The sequence below is a fragment of the Hipposideros armiger genome, unplaced genomic scaffold (genome assembly GCF_001890085.2).
Source record: "Hipposideros armiger isolate ML-2016 unplaced genomic scaffold, ASM189008v1 scaffold_413, whole genome shotgun sequence".
Lineage (NCBI taxonomy): Eukaryota > Metazoa > Chordata > Mammalia > Chiroptera > Hipposideridae > Hipposideros > Hipposideros armiger.
The window spans coordinates 958,757-971,002 of NW_017731763.1; the positions used below are offsets into that span (position 1 = coordinate 958,757).

At 39.0% G+C, this 12,246-nt stretch overlaps 1 pseudogene; it reads left to right on the plus strand.

The window, feature by feature from the left end:
* The window catches only part of LOC109394160 (coiled-coil domain-containing protein 112-like), a 4,143-nt pseudogene extending 3,759 nt beyond the window's left edge, over window positions 1-384 (plus strand).
* The last annotated feature ends 11,862 nt before the right edge of the window (window positions 385-12,246 follow it).

Sequence of the window (12,246 nt, forward strand, 5' to 3'; positions counted from 1 at the left end):
CAATGATGGTGCCAGCTTGGGCCAGTGAAGCAACGTCCTCCACAACTAGACTGAAGAACAAAATGACAGTAACTTGTCTTGTTCCCCTTCCCCCAATTCCCCAGCACTGTTCCCATCCCCCAATTCCCCAATAAAAATCTTTAAAAAAAAAAAAAAAAGAAGAGGAACAGATAGAGGAAACTTAAGCAGAAAGAGCACCAATGCCAGTTTAAACTAAAATTACTATTAGAAAGTTATAACCAAAAGACGAAAAAACAAAAATCTTTTGAGGCTTGAAAAGGAGCTAAGAAAAAAAAAAAGGAAACTGCTTCTGATGAAATTTCCAGGTTTCAAAAAAGAGATTTACATAAACTTGAATTGAAAATTCTACATAGGGCCAGCTGAGTGGTGTGTTGGTTTGGAGTTGGCTTGTGACACCAGCTCTGAGCAGCAGGGCCCCGGTTTGGATCCCACATTAGGGTCAGTGACACTGCGCACTCTACAGCTAAGATGGTGAACAACAGCTCAACCTGGAGCTGGGCTGCTGTGAGTCACTGGCGATGGTGTAGGCTGGAGTGGGGCTGGCCGGCAGCTAGCGTGAGCTTCCGTGAGCTGCCGTCCAATTGCTGGTGTGCGACTGCCTCACCTGAAAAGAGCACAATGATAACACCAATATGGGCCAGTGAAGCGACATCCTCCACAACCAGACTGAAGAACAAAAGGATAGCAACTTGTCTGTTCCCCTCCCCCAATTCCCCAATAAAATCTTTTAAAAAAATAAAGAAAAAAATTCTACAAAGACAGGCAAAAGGAAATGAACAATCAGAATAAACAAAGAAGACTAGAAAAATTAAGAGTGAAAATATGTTAGTAGAGATCCCTTTAAGTTTTACAAACTTACCAAAGATTAGAAAGAATAGAGTGAAGATATAGGACTATTATATTCTGGGCCATTTCTACATATTCAACAATAGGGCTGTTCCAACGTGGAGGCAAAGAGAATATGAGATAATGAAGTTGATACATAGTTGATGAGAATGTTAGCATATTCAGTTACTCTGGAATATATCGTGACTAATCATGTTCTTTTAAGTATCACAGCCTAATCAATTAATTATTATATTGTATGTGAATTGACAAGTATTAAGTATTTTAACATGGAAGGGCAAGAAAGAGAAGTTCTAGGATAACTGGTATGCAGAAAATTAAAGACAAAGCTGGCCAGATTGGAACAGGAAGATAGAGGTCTGGGGGAAAAGATAGCTGCATGCACTACTATGAATGAGTCTGAAAATGGGGAAAAGATAACCAAGGTGGATGATGAAAGAAATCAAGAAAGCAACTTGAAATTTAAGGTGAAAATATGTAAGAAAGTCATTATTTTTAAATGAAGGAAATTATAATGTGTAATATTAAATAATTGAAGGAGTGTGAGGAGTGTTTTTTTTAATTAAAGTTTATTGGGGTGACCAAGTGTTAACAAAGTTACATAGGTTTCAGGTGTACAATTCTGTAATACGTCATCTATATATCACATTGTGTGTTCACCACCCAGAGTCAGTTCTCTTTCTATCACCATATATTTGATCCCCTTTACCCTCATCTACGACCCTCTCCCCCTTTACCTCTGGTAACCACTAAACTACCGTCTGTGTCTGAGTTTTGTTTCTTCATTTGTTTTCTTGTTCTTTTGTTTTCAGTTTTATATACCACATATCAGTGAAATCATATGGTTCTCAACTTTTTCTGTCTGATTTATTTTGCTTAGCATTATAATTTCAAGATCCATCCATATTCTTATCTTACAGAATGGGGAGTTAATAAATACTGTTTAAGATTGATGGGAAAAAAGTAGAGATTTAATTCTTATTATTTAAAGTTACAAAGATAACCAACTAAAAATGATGAAAATGGTAGATACTAAAAGGTCTAGTTGAAGGAGGTAAGAATTAAGCAAGACTTATTCTGACCTTTCACATTGGGAAATCAGTAGATGTCAAAATGTGATAAATCAAGAAATAGAATAATAATAATACTAATACTACTAATAAAATAATACTAATACTAATAATACTAATAATAAAAGTCATGACTTATTTTTTCTATGTTTTTCATTGAAAAATGTGTCATGACTTTTCCAACAACCCGATATTTAAAGTCATGGAGATAACCAACATAAATCAAGAAGGTGCTCTGAGTGCCTCTGGCTCTGGGTCGGGAAAGAGTTGCACAAGAGAGCACAGAATTTTCTTCATAAACTCTCTGAAGTCTTTGAGTTGTTTCATGTGCCTGTCTTACTTTTATAAAAAGTAAATACAAAATCATTTGAAATGCTATCAGTATACAGGTAGCAAATTAAGCCACAAGAAATCAATTAAATTACTTTGGGGTAGAGTGCAATGCAATGCAAAGAGGGATACCTAGCACAGAATCCCAAGGCATAGCAACAGTTAAAAGGAAGGACAGTGAGGACACAGGGAAGGCGTTAACAGGAAGGCAGGAAAGCAAAAAAGGAAGGTGTGACAAAAAAACACCATGGGGAGCGTGTGAGCTCAACTGTCTCAAACGCTGCTGATGTCAAGCAAGATAAGGACCTGGAGTGTCCATTGGCTTTGACGAAATGGAGAAGACTGATGGTAGGTATAGCCAGAGAACAACTGCTGACAAGGAAGGTGAGACACAGTAGCAGCAGATTTGGCTGATGCTGAAGTTTGGAGGTGAAGGAGAGGAATGTATAAGGGTAGCCACCCAACAGTGACCCTGAATCAAAGGACTGTTTGGTGGTTGTCAAGTATAGAGAGAGATGGACATGTTCACATGCTGACGGAAGGTGGCAGTGGAGAGGGAGAGGTTGAAGATGGAGGGATGTGGGAGGGTGGGCTCCACAGACCAGCAGAGGGATTCCACAGAAAAGGGCACTTGCTCCTCTGCAGCAGGAGGAAGGAGAGGGCAGATGATTGATGTAATGCCAGATGTGCAGGAAGGAGGGCGGGAATTTGGGGAAGTTCTTTTCTGACAGCTTCTAATACCTCTGTGAAAAAAGAAGCCTGCCCTGTGTCTGCTGAAAGAGAACAAACAAGCGGACTAGACTTCAGTTTATTGTGTGATTTTTCTTCCAGCACTCAGCAATCCAGGGCAGAGAAAAGGCAGGGAGAGAGCTGGATTCACCCAAGATTGGGGTTTTGTCAGATGGGTACAAAAGGTGAATAGGTATTTTCTTGGAGCACAAGGGGAGGAAGGCAGAGGCAGACCAATTAGCAAAAGGCTAATTTGTCAAAAGCTAATTCAGCAAATTGTTTAAAGAATTTTAATTATGTAATGAAAAAAACTTTTTTAATGCAAAGCAGATGACAAGAAGGTTGAAAGGTATAGTTCAAATAACCAGCTGAACATAAATAATGTTTATACTCAGGATTTGTTATCCTAACTCGGGCTAGAGGAAGGCCGAACCTGACCCCTTCTAAAGCTGAGACAATCAAGAATTCCAGAATGTAAGATTCTCTCCTACTTAAACTCAGCCTTACCATACAATAGAGAAGCATCGTAGAGAAATAGGCCCAGGCAACAAATATAAGGGCCCACTTGGTGAAGAAGCTCATGTTTAGATGCCAGTTTGGGCGGGGAAACATTTGATTGCAAATTGCTACAGAACTATTTCATCCTGCTGGGAAAGATGCCTGAGAATGTAGATTCCTGGAGGCAGCCAACTAGCCAACTGGGCACTGTGCTTCCCTGGCCTCAGCTCTGCTTAGCTTTTCTGGAATGGCATTTTGGCAGTTCAGGTCCTTCCCACAGGCATCTGTGGGACTTAGATGATGGTGCTGGCTCAGGAAGAGCCCTACCAGATGAACTTCGGTCCAAAGTCACTATCATTTTGCAGTGATTCCAAGAGCTGCTTTTGACTCAGGTCCTCTAAGAAGGCCTGATGGTTACGATTCTGTGTCATGAAAACAAAGAGCTGCCCACATTGGGGTATACAAGGGGATATAAGGCTCTTCTGAAGGAGATTGAGAAGTGCAGTGGTGGCCACTGCTACCATATACCCCATCAAATGACCTGACCAAAGTCTATTATTAGAGACCAATTCCAGCCTCTTCTCTTTGTTTGCTACTCTTGCCTGCAAGCTTAGGAGCAGAATTTAGCATCACACTGACACATACTTTTTGTACTTCAGGTAAGGCTTAGAGGGGAAGAAAAGTGGGGACTGTGTCTTAGTAACCCTGACCAAATTCCCAGAGGACAGGACGTGACAGCTTTAATTTTGTGCTTGGTAGATATTAGGATGATTGCTTGGTTATGGACTGTATCATTGCTCCTTTGTACATACAAAGACATACAGAGATACAATTCCTTTGTTTGCTCTTTTGTACATTTATTCATTAGAACATTTGTTTACAATTTTTATGTGCCATGCACTGTGCTAGAAACCAGAGATGGAAAACCTAATAAAGACAAGCTCCATATTCGTGAGGACTCAAGGTTATTTCTTTTCTTCTGATCCCCCATAATACTTCACCTGGGTTTCCTTTGACGCTTTTATCTCCTTCCCTTTGAACTATAGTTATATATTTAAATGTCATCTCTTCTCATAGGCTTTTGGCCAGAATTTGCAAAATGGCTATGGCGTTTTGACTTGCCAACATGTTTTTCTTTTACCTCACATAGAACTTTAAAAAAAGCCCAATAACCTAGAATTAGAGACCACATATAAAGCTTAGAAATCCAAATCAGAAATTTGGATTTCTGACTTCTCTTAAAATATGAGAAGATCTGCCACACTGTGCAATTCCGGAGCTGATTGGTGGCTGCTCCTTTCGTTAGCGTGTGCGCTTTCTAGGACACCCCAGTCCCTGCTCAATGGTTTGTCCACCTGGAATGCCTTTTTTGCCTCTGGAAACCTTGAGACTAGTTAGGAAAATATGATTGTTGATTAAGTGTGAGTAAGAACTTGGACTGCTCTAAGTGATGACTGAGCTAAAAAAAAAAAAAAAGAAGAAGAAGAAGAAGAAGAAGGGAGAACACGAAAGTATAAAGGAAGAATTTTCAAGATTTAGTGACCAATCCATATGGCTTGACAGGAACAGGAGTTGTGATCCTAAGAGGCCATGTGAGTGATGATGTTTCTAGTAGGCATGTTTGGTAGCCAGTCAGGGGCCCTTTACCAGATGGTGCATATATCTCCCAGCTGCTTTGAGAGTTGATTGGTAATTACTCACAGTTGCCCCTTTCTCAAGAAAGTTGCCATCCATGGAAAGAATAGTTGCATACACATCGAGAGGTTACACATAGGGCTCTCTGGAAAATAGCAGCTAATAGCCAATGAGTCATTGGCATGGACATACAGAACACAATCCTTCTCGCCTCAAGGTGGGATCCACTCAGTGGAACAATTCATGCTCCAGGGGACACAGATCAGGCTGAAGCTGGACTCCAGCTGGGATCACAGCTTATTTAGATCCTTCCTCACCTTACTCCTTTCATCTTGAGAGTGCGCTTTCAAAAACTGATGAACACCAGAAGCTCAAAAATCATGTACTTCTTGGGAACCTAGCCTTAGACAGTATGTATAACAGAATAATGTAGTTTAAACTTCAGAAATGGCTATAGGTGGGGAGATAAGATGTAGGGTCTCCTTCCCATAGGGATTCTTTCATGACCATGGTTTTATCTCTACCTCAGCAACACAGGGCCTGGCATATACAAAGTGTGTGGTAATTTTCAGTTTGTCAAATGAATTTGATTTGGAGTCTATTGAGTTTGAAGAAACAGCAGGACATCCAGTGTGAGATATGGAACATGGGCACAGGGAAGTGGTTGTGGTTGGATGGTTAGGCCTTTCCCAGGGAAAGAAACAGTTCAGGAAAGAGGCAGTAATTAGTGTCAAGGGCAAATAAAAGCTTGATTGTTTTCAATGTAAAGCAGCCAGTATTTGTCTTTATCTCAGTTAGGAACATAACTCCAATTAGTCTAGATCAATGATTTATAATCCTTTAGAAATGTTTAGGTCAAATTCCAGTTAGTGAGTTCATTGCTGACAAGTAGGTCTAGTGAAAAAGATTAACATTCGATTGGGAAATAATTTATGGATTTTGTTTATATCTTTTGTATTTTATTGTCAAACGATGGAGTGAGAGCCACCTGAGATTCTTTTAGAACAAGGGAGCAAAATAAATAAAATACTGTGATCAAGTGTTTATTGAAATTGATGCCTATCTTTCTTCATTAAATTGATTATATTTTTAAAAAATCAAAATAAAAAAAACAAAGGCATTTAAATGTTTCAAAGGTCACACTATTTATCTTTTTCAAATACAAGTCTTTGGTATCCAAAATATGGTGGTTTTGAGTGCTTTAAATATTGGTTGTCTAATTTCATTCCATAAACTATAATTATAGTTCTTTATATCTTGCTAAATAATTCCCCCCCCCATTGGATGTTTACACCTTTCAGATATTTATAGATTGTCATCATTCTTAGTTATCTCTTTGTAAAGTTGCACATATTTTTCATAAGTCAATTTCCTCAATATTAAGGGGCTTTTCTTAGTTCGCCGTACACTTTCTCCCCATCTTTTTGATATAGTGCTAATCAAAGGTAAATGAGACATTTTAGGTGGAATTTATCGAGAGATTGTTTAAGAGGTTTGAGGTTTAAAATGCCCATCTAGATTAGAATTTCTCACTTATAGATAGCGCAGAATAGTGCTGACTTTATTGGTGTTTTTACCATTTTACTTTGAAAATTCGTAACCAATTTCCCATGTAATGGCATTCAAAAATCTCTATGCCATTACTGTTTCTTCACCGATCATGGATTATGCAGAAATTAAATGAGTTCAGAATATATTTCTGTAATTTGTTTCTTATTATACAATATAGAATCACATTTACTGCTTCTTTATATCAATAAACTATTATTATTTCTCAGTGTCCTTCCAAGTCAGTAATATCTGGAAATTGAAAAAGAAATTATTTTCACTCTAGATTGTTCAAAGAGATATTAAATTGTTTTTTGCAACTACATTTTTAGTCTTTCAACGTAATTATTTCTTCGCAACAACATTTCAGTTGACCTGGCTGTGTCATCATGACAATTTATTAAGACAATTCTTTTAGCTTATTATGTCTTGGGCATCACACTGGTGGGATGCTAAACACACACTCTAATTGTAACAGTCATATAAAAATAGTATGAAATGTTCAATATTTTCTTCCTCAAGTAACATCGTTCCTCAACAACCATTTCCTATATTTATATATTTCAAGTTTTAAAACATTTTCATATTCTTTTTTCGTTTAAAAGCCTTCATGGCTTCTGAGTGCCAGAAGGTTCCACTCAATCAGACCTCACTCCACTGTTCTGGTTTCAGCTCTTTTCACTCAGCATCATCCGTGAGCCCTATTCTCTACTACATACAGAGAACTGTCTGTGAAACTTTTGGAAGAATCCCCACAGAATTAACTGCTCCTTCCTCCCAGTACTTGTTGCCTTAATTTGTACCTCTGTAATCGTCCTTGTTTTCCTCAAAACTTTATTGTTATTTGTATACATCATTATCTCCCACACATCATTATGTAAGCTTGTTTTTTCCCCTGCCCAGTGCTTCACAGGAGAAGTACTAAATAACTGTTGAATTGTGGCAACTCCAGATTTTCTACTATGACAGAGTTTTGGGTGATGTCCAGTTATAGAGAGACTTGGAATCTAGGAGACCTATCTGGAAGCCACATTGGCAGAGTGAGCAGGTGGCACTTACTTAGATTGCTCCAAGGTGACTCTGAGTGACTTGATAGAGAGCATGGCGGGTTACAGTCCTCTGTGTACACTTTGGTCTTAGAAGCAATCAGGGAGGAAGGAATTGAGAAAAGTCAGGCTCCGAACAATGAAATGACTTGCAAAAGTCACCCTGTGATTGATTGGGATTAGAATCCTGGCCTCCTGTTTTCACTCATGCTTTTGTTCTTAAAATTCATTATTCTGTTTTGCTCTGAGTGTCTCTCTTAATGTTTACTTCTTGACTCCTATTGACATCAGATCAAGCAGATGACATTTTTATACCTTCATGCAAATTATTTGGAAGATAGAACCATCTTCTCTCACCCTAACCCCATGTTCATCAGTGTCCAGTCAGGAAAACAGAAACCACTCTAGGTATTTCAAACAGATGGGATTTTATATAAGGAACTGGTTTCGACAGCGTTGAAAGGCCTGTTGGAGCAAAAGGCAGAAGGTTGGGTAACAAAGGGTCAGTGACTATAGGAAGTCATTACCAGTCCTTGCTGGAGGAACACAGGGGAGGAGGCAGAGTTGCCAGACTCAGGAGGATGCTCACAGCTAACGGTGCCAGAGGCTGGAAGCCATGCCACTGCCAAGTTCATTGTCATCACTGCTGCAGCTGCAGAAAACCACGGAGGGTGTAACCGGTTGGATTCATGGGTGCTTTTTGCTGCTGGAACTGTGTATAGTTCTAAAGCTGCAGCCATTAGCCACAGTGCAGATGACCAGATATTGGGTTGTCGGAAAAGTTGTAACATATTTTTTCTGTTTTTTGATGCAAAAATGTGTCATGACTTTTCCAACAACCCAATAAATAGTCATGGAAGCCAGAGGCTACCCACTGCTGTCAGATGCAGATTTTTTTTAAAAATATACTTTTTTTTTTCCTTTTTCTCCGGCCTTACAATCTTCTGCCAGTGCCTGTTTTTGGAAGAACCAATCCAGAAGTCATCTGGCTGAGAAATCGGGGAAATTTAATTTAGTGTTTCATTCCTAAAATGTGAAAAGATAGAAAGGAAAGTAAGAGAAAAATGGGCAAATGAATGTCACACACCCCTATCCCACCAAATCTTTGGCATAATTCCAATTCTCTACTTTTTCCACTCATGAAATAATGATAGGTTAAGTTTAAACATCAATGTAACTTAATCTCTATAACCTGGTAAAAGTAGTTTTAAAACATACAAAATTTCTTTACATCAGTATTTCCTACAATGTATTCTACAGAATACATCCTGGAGATATTGGTCACATGAGTTTGGGAAACTCTGCACTTTATGCCCCCTCTTGGAATTTCACACTTCATATCAGCACATTAAAGCTCTAAGAAATGCGCCAGTCTCAGCTGGATTTGATGTTTTTTGACTTTGCAACTGGTATGCATTAGTGGGGAAAAAAAATAGTCACAGTAGCTGTCACCTGGAGTTTATGAGGGAAAGGCAGGGAATACAGCAAGTGTGTGTGAGTGTGTGTGTGTACTTTAGATAAATGTTATGAATGAAGAAGGTGGATGCAGTGATAGAAAATATTATAAAGGGGGATGGACCTAATTAGATAGCATGGTCAGTGGCAGACTTTGAGGAAGTGACATTGAAGCTGAGAGCTTAGCAGATGGAATCAGTCATACACAGAGTACCCTAGCCCAGGGTCACTCAGTAGTTCATGGAGCCTCCTCGCCAGCAAACTGGTCTTGAGCCCTAATGAGATCTGTATAGAAATTGAGGATAAGTATTTGAAACATGTATAGTAATTTGATAGATGACCTTTATGTTGTTAAATCTAAAAATAAAATGTATTTCTTTAAAAATTTTTTCTAGCAGTTGATTTTTACAATTTCAAGATACGAGTAGATTGAAGAAAAGATCCGATCCTTTACCAGAGATAGTTTGAAAAGCTCTGCTCTAGCAGAAGGAAACTGTGGTTGCAAAGGCTCTAAAGAAGGAAAGAGGTGTCTGGGTTTGAGGAACTGACAGGAGGCCCATGACTGGGAGTGTAGTTACACACAGAGCTTTGAGGAAAAAAAATAAAGTGACCAGAATTTAAATATAATTGGAAACTACTGAAGACTTTTAAACAATTGAAACAGACACATGATATGATTTAGATTTTTAAAATCCTCATTCTGACTGCTGTATGAAGGAGGAGTTGAAATGAAGAGTGTAAAACAGCTTGATCAGCACAGAAATGTTCAGAAATTTTAGAGAGAGATAATGATGGCTTGACTGTGGCCTTGATGGACAGGAGTGGAATAACTGGGGAGAACTGGAGGAGGTTTGGCACACCACTCCTTGAAGAATTGGAGGCAAACAGGGGGAGAGGGTTGGGGAGGGGGAACAGGAAGATGCCAAAGTTCTTCTGAGAAGGTGTTAAGGCTGGATATATACATTCAGGGCTTATCAGTATTTAGTTTTCATAGTCATGTGGTCTCAATGACATTGAAGAGAATGGAAAGGAAAGAGGGCCCGGACTGAACCCTACAGATTATCTTTGGACTTTCTAGACCCTGTGGAATCTAACTTGAAGAGAACTGATTACTTCTCTTCAAGGAGATTCAAGGACTGATTACTTCTCAAGGGCATGTTGATTCCTAGACATTCAGATTTGTGTTTAGATATCTCTAACATTAAATTCCATTTGGTAAATTTACTGAGCACCTATACTATTTAAGAGATCATGGAGGGTGTTGTAAAAGATGTATCTGAGATTCAACAATGTTATTGCAAGTAGTTCATTCCTTTTTATTGCCAAATCGTATTCCACTGTGTAGATGTGCCATGTTTTGTTTATCTGTTCACTGACTGAAAAATATTTGGGTTATTTCCAGTTGGGGTGATTATGAATAGAGATATGATAAACATTCGTGTATAGGTTTTTTGTGTGAACACAAGTTTTCAATTCTCTTGGGTAAATACCTAGTAACTTTTATGTATTTATTTTTTCCTCTTTGTGTTTCAGTTTAGGTCATTTCTGTTGACCAATCTTCAAGCTCACTGATTCTTTGTTAAGTCTACTGATGCCCATTGAAGGCATTCTTCACCTCTGCTACTGTGGCTTTCATTTCTTGCATTTCAATTTGATTGTTCCTTTCTTACAGTTTCCATCTCTCTGCTGAAATTACCCATCTGATCTTGCATGTTGCTTTCCTTTTCCACTAGAGCTTTATCACATTACTCAAAGTTATTTTAAATTCCCTGTCAGACAGATCCGACATCTCTGTCATATCTGAGTCTGGTTCTGTTGATTGCTTTATTTTTTGACGATGTGTTGTTTTTTTCTCACCTTTTTGTGTGCCTTGTAATTCTTTGTTGAAAACCAGACACTTTGTTTAGGACAGTGGAGATGAGGAAAACATTTTCTGCCTGAAAATGCATATACCTGCTTTTCTGCTAGAATTTAAGTGCACAAAATGAATTAGGAATTGGGCCGATTTTGAGATTCCTTTCCTCAGCTGCAGTGGTTACCCTCAGTACACCACAAGCATCAAATTACTTTAGTGAGTCCTTATGTTTCATTTTGAGGGCTGGTTTACTGGTAATTTCTTTTCAATGTCTGCTTCACCTTCAGCATTTGATCTTCTCTTTGCAGTGCACCTCAAAAGAGGGTCTGTCTTCACGCTCATTATCCTATTCCAGCAATATCCCACTGTCACTGGTTACTCAGCTTGTGAGCCTCATGGTGAGAAGATGGAGTTCTCTATTGTTATTGTGCCTCAGTCTTAGGCAGGCACAGCACCTGGGAGGCGTGGCCTTCTCTGTACTTCTTTTCCTTTCTTGCGTACAATTGTGGGCCCAAGAGGTATTCTAGAGCCTCACCCAGGGTTGGGCTGACCACTTCCTCCCAGTGTGTCAAGGATTTTCCCAGTTTTAGCACTGAAAGTCTTATGTCCATTGTAGGGGTGGAAGGATTGTTTTCTGTTCCTTTCTTTAGCTGCATCAGGTTTTCACCACTGTCCTAAAGCTGAAAACGTTTGTTATCCTCCTCCTTAAGAGCTTAAGGCTTTTGTCCCACGCTTGAGATACAGGAGGAAGGTCCTACTAAGGGCTTCTACCCCTTCAGCAGAGGCTGCTATTTGGCTTTTCAGGCCTCCAAGATCAGGGGTGCTTTCTCAATGTGTTCTAGGTGGGGTTCCTGGAGAAGAGACTGCAAAAGGGTATAAACACTTCCTTACTGGCAGTTCCCAGACATATTCATCTTTTACCAATTTGTTAACTATTCTGGCTGGGTTCTTCCACAAGAGTGTCTCATTGTGTCTTCCTCAGGTAAGCAGGTGGCCATGTCTTGTCTCTCCCTGCAGATGCCTGTATCTCCTTAGATTTGGGGCTATTGGCTACCTTTGACCTCAGCTCTCTGGTAAGTTCAAAAAAGTGATGAATTTGCAGTTAGTTTGACAGTTTTTTGTCATGAGTGATGAATAAGTTACATTTTTTTAAGCTCTCTATATCCCTGAGCCAAATCTTTGATTTTTAACATTTGTACTAATAAAAAAAAAT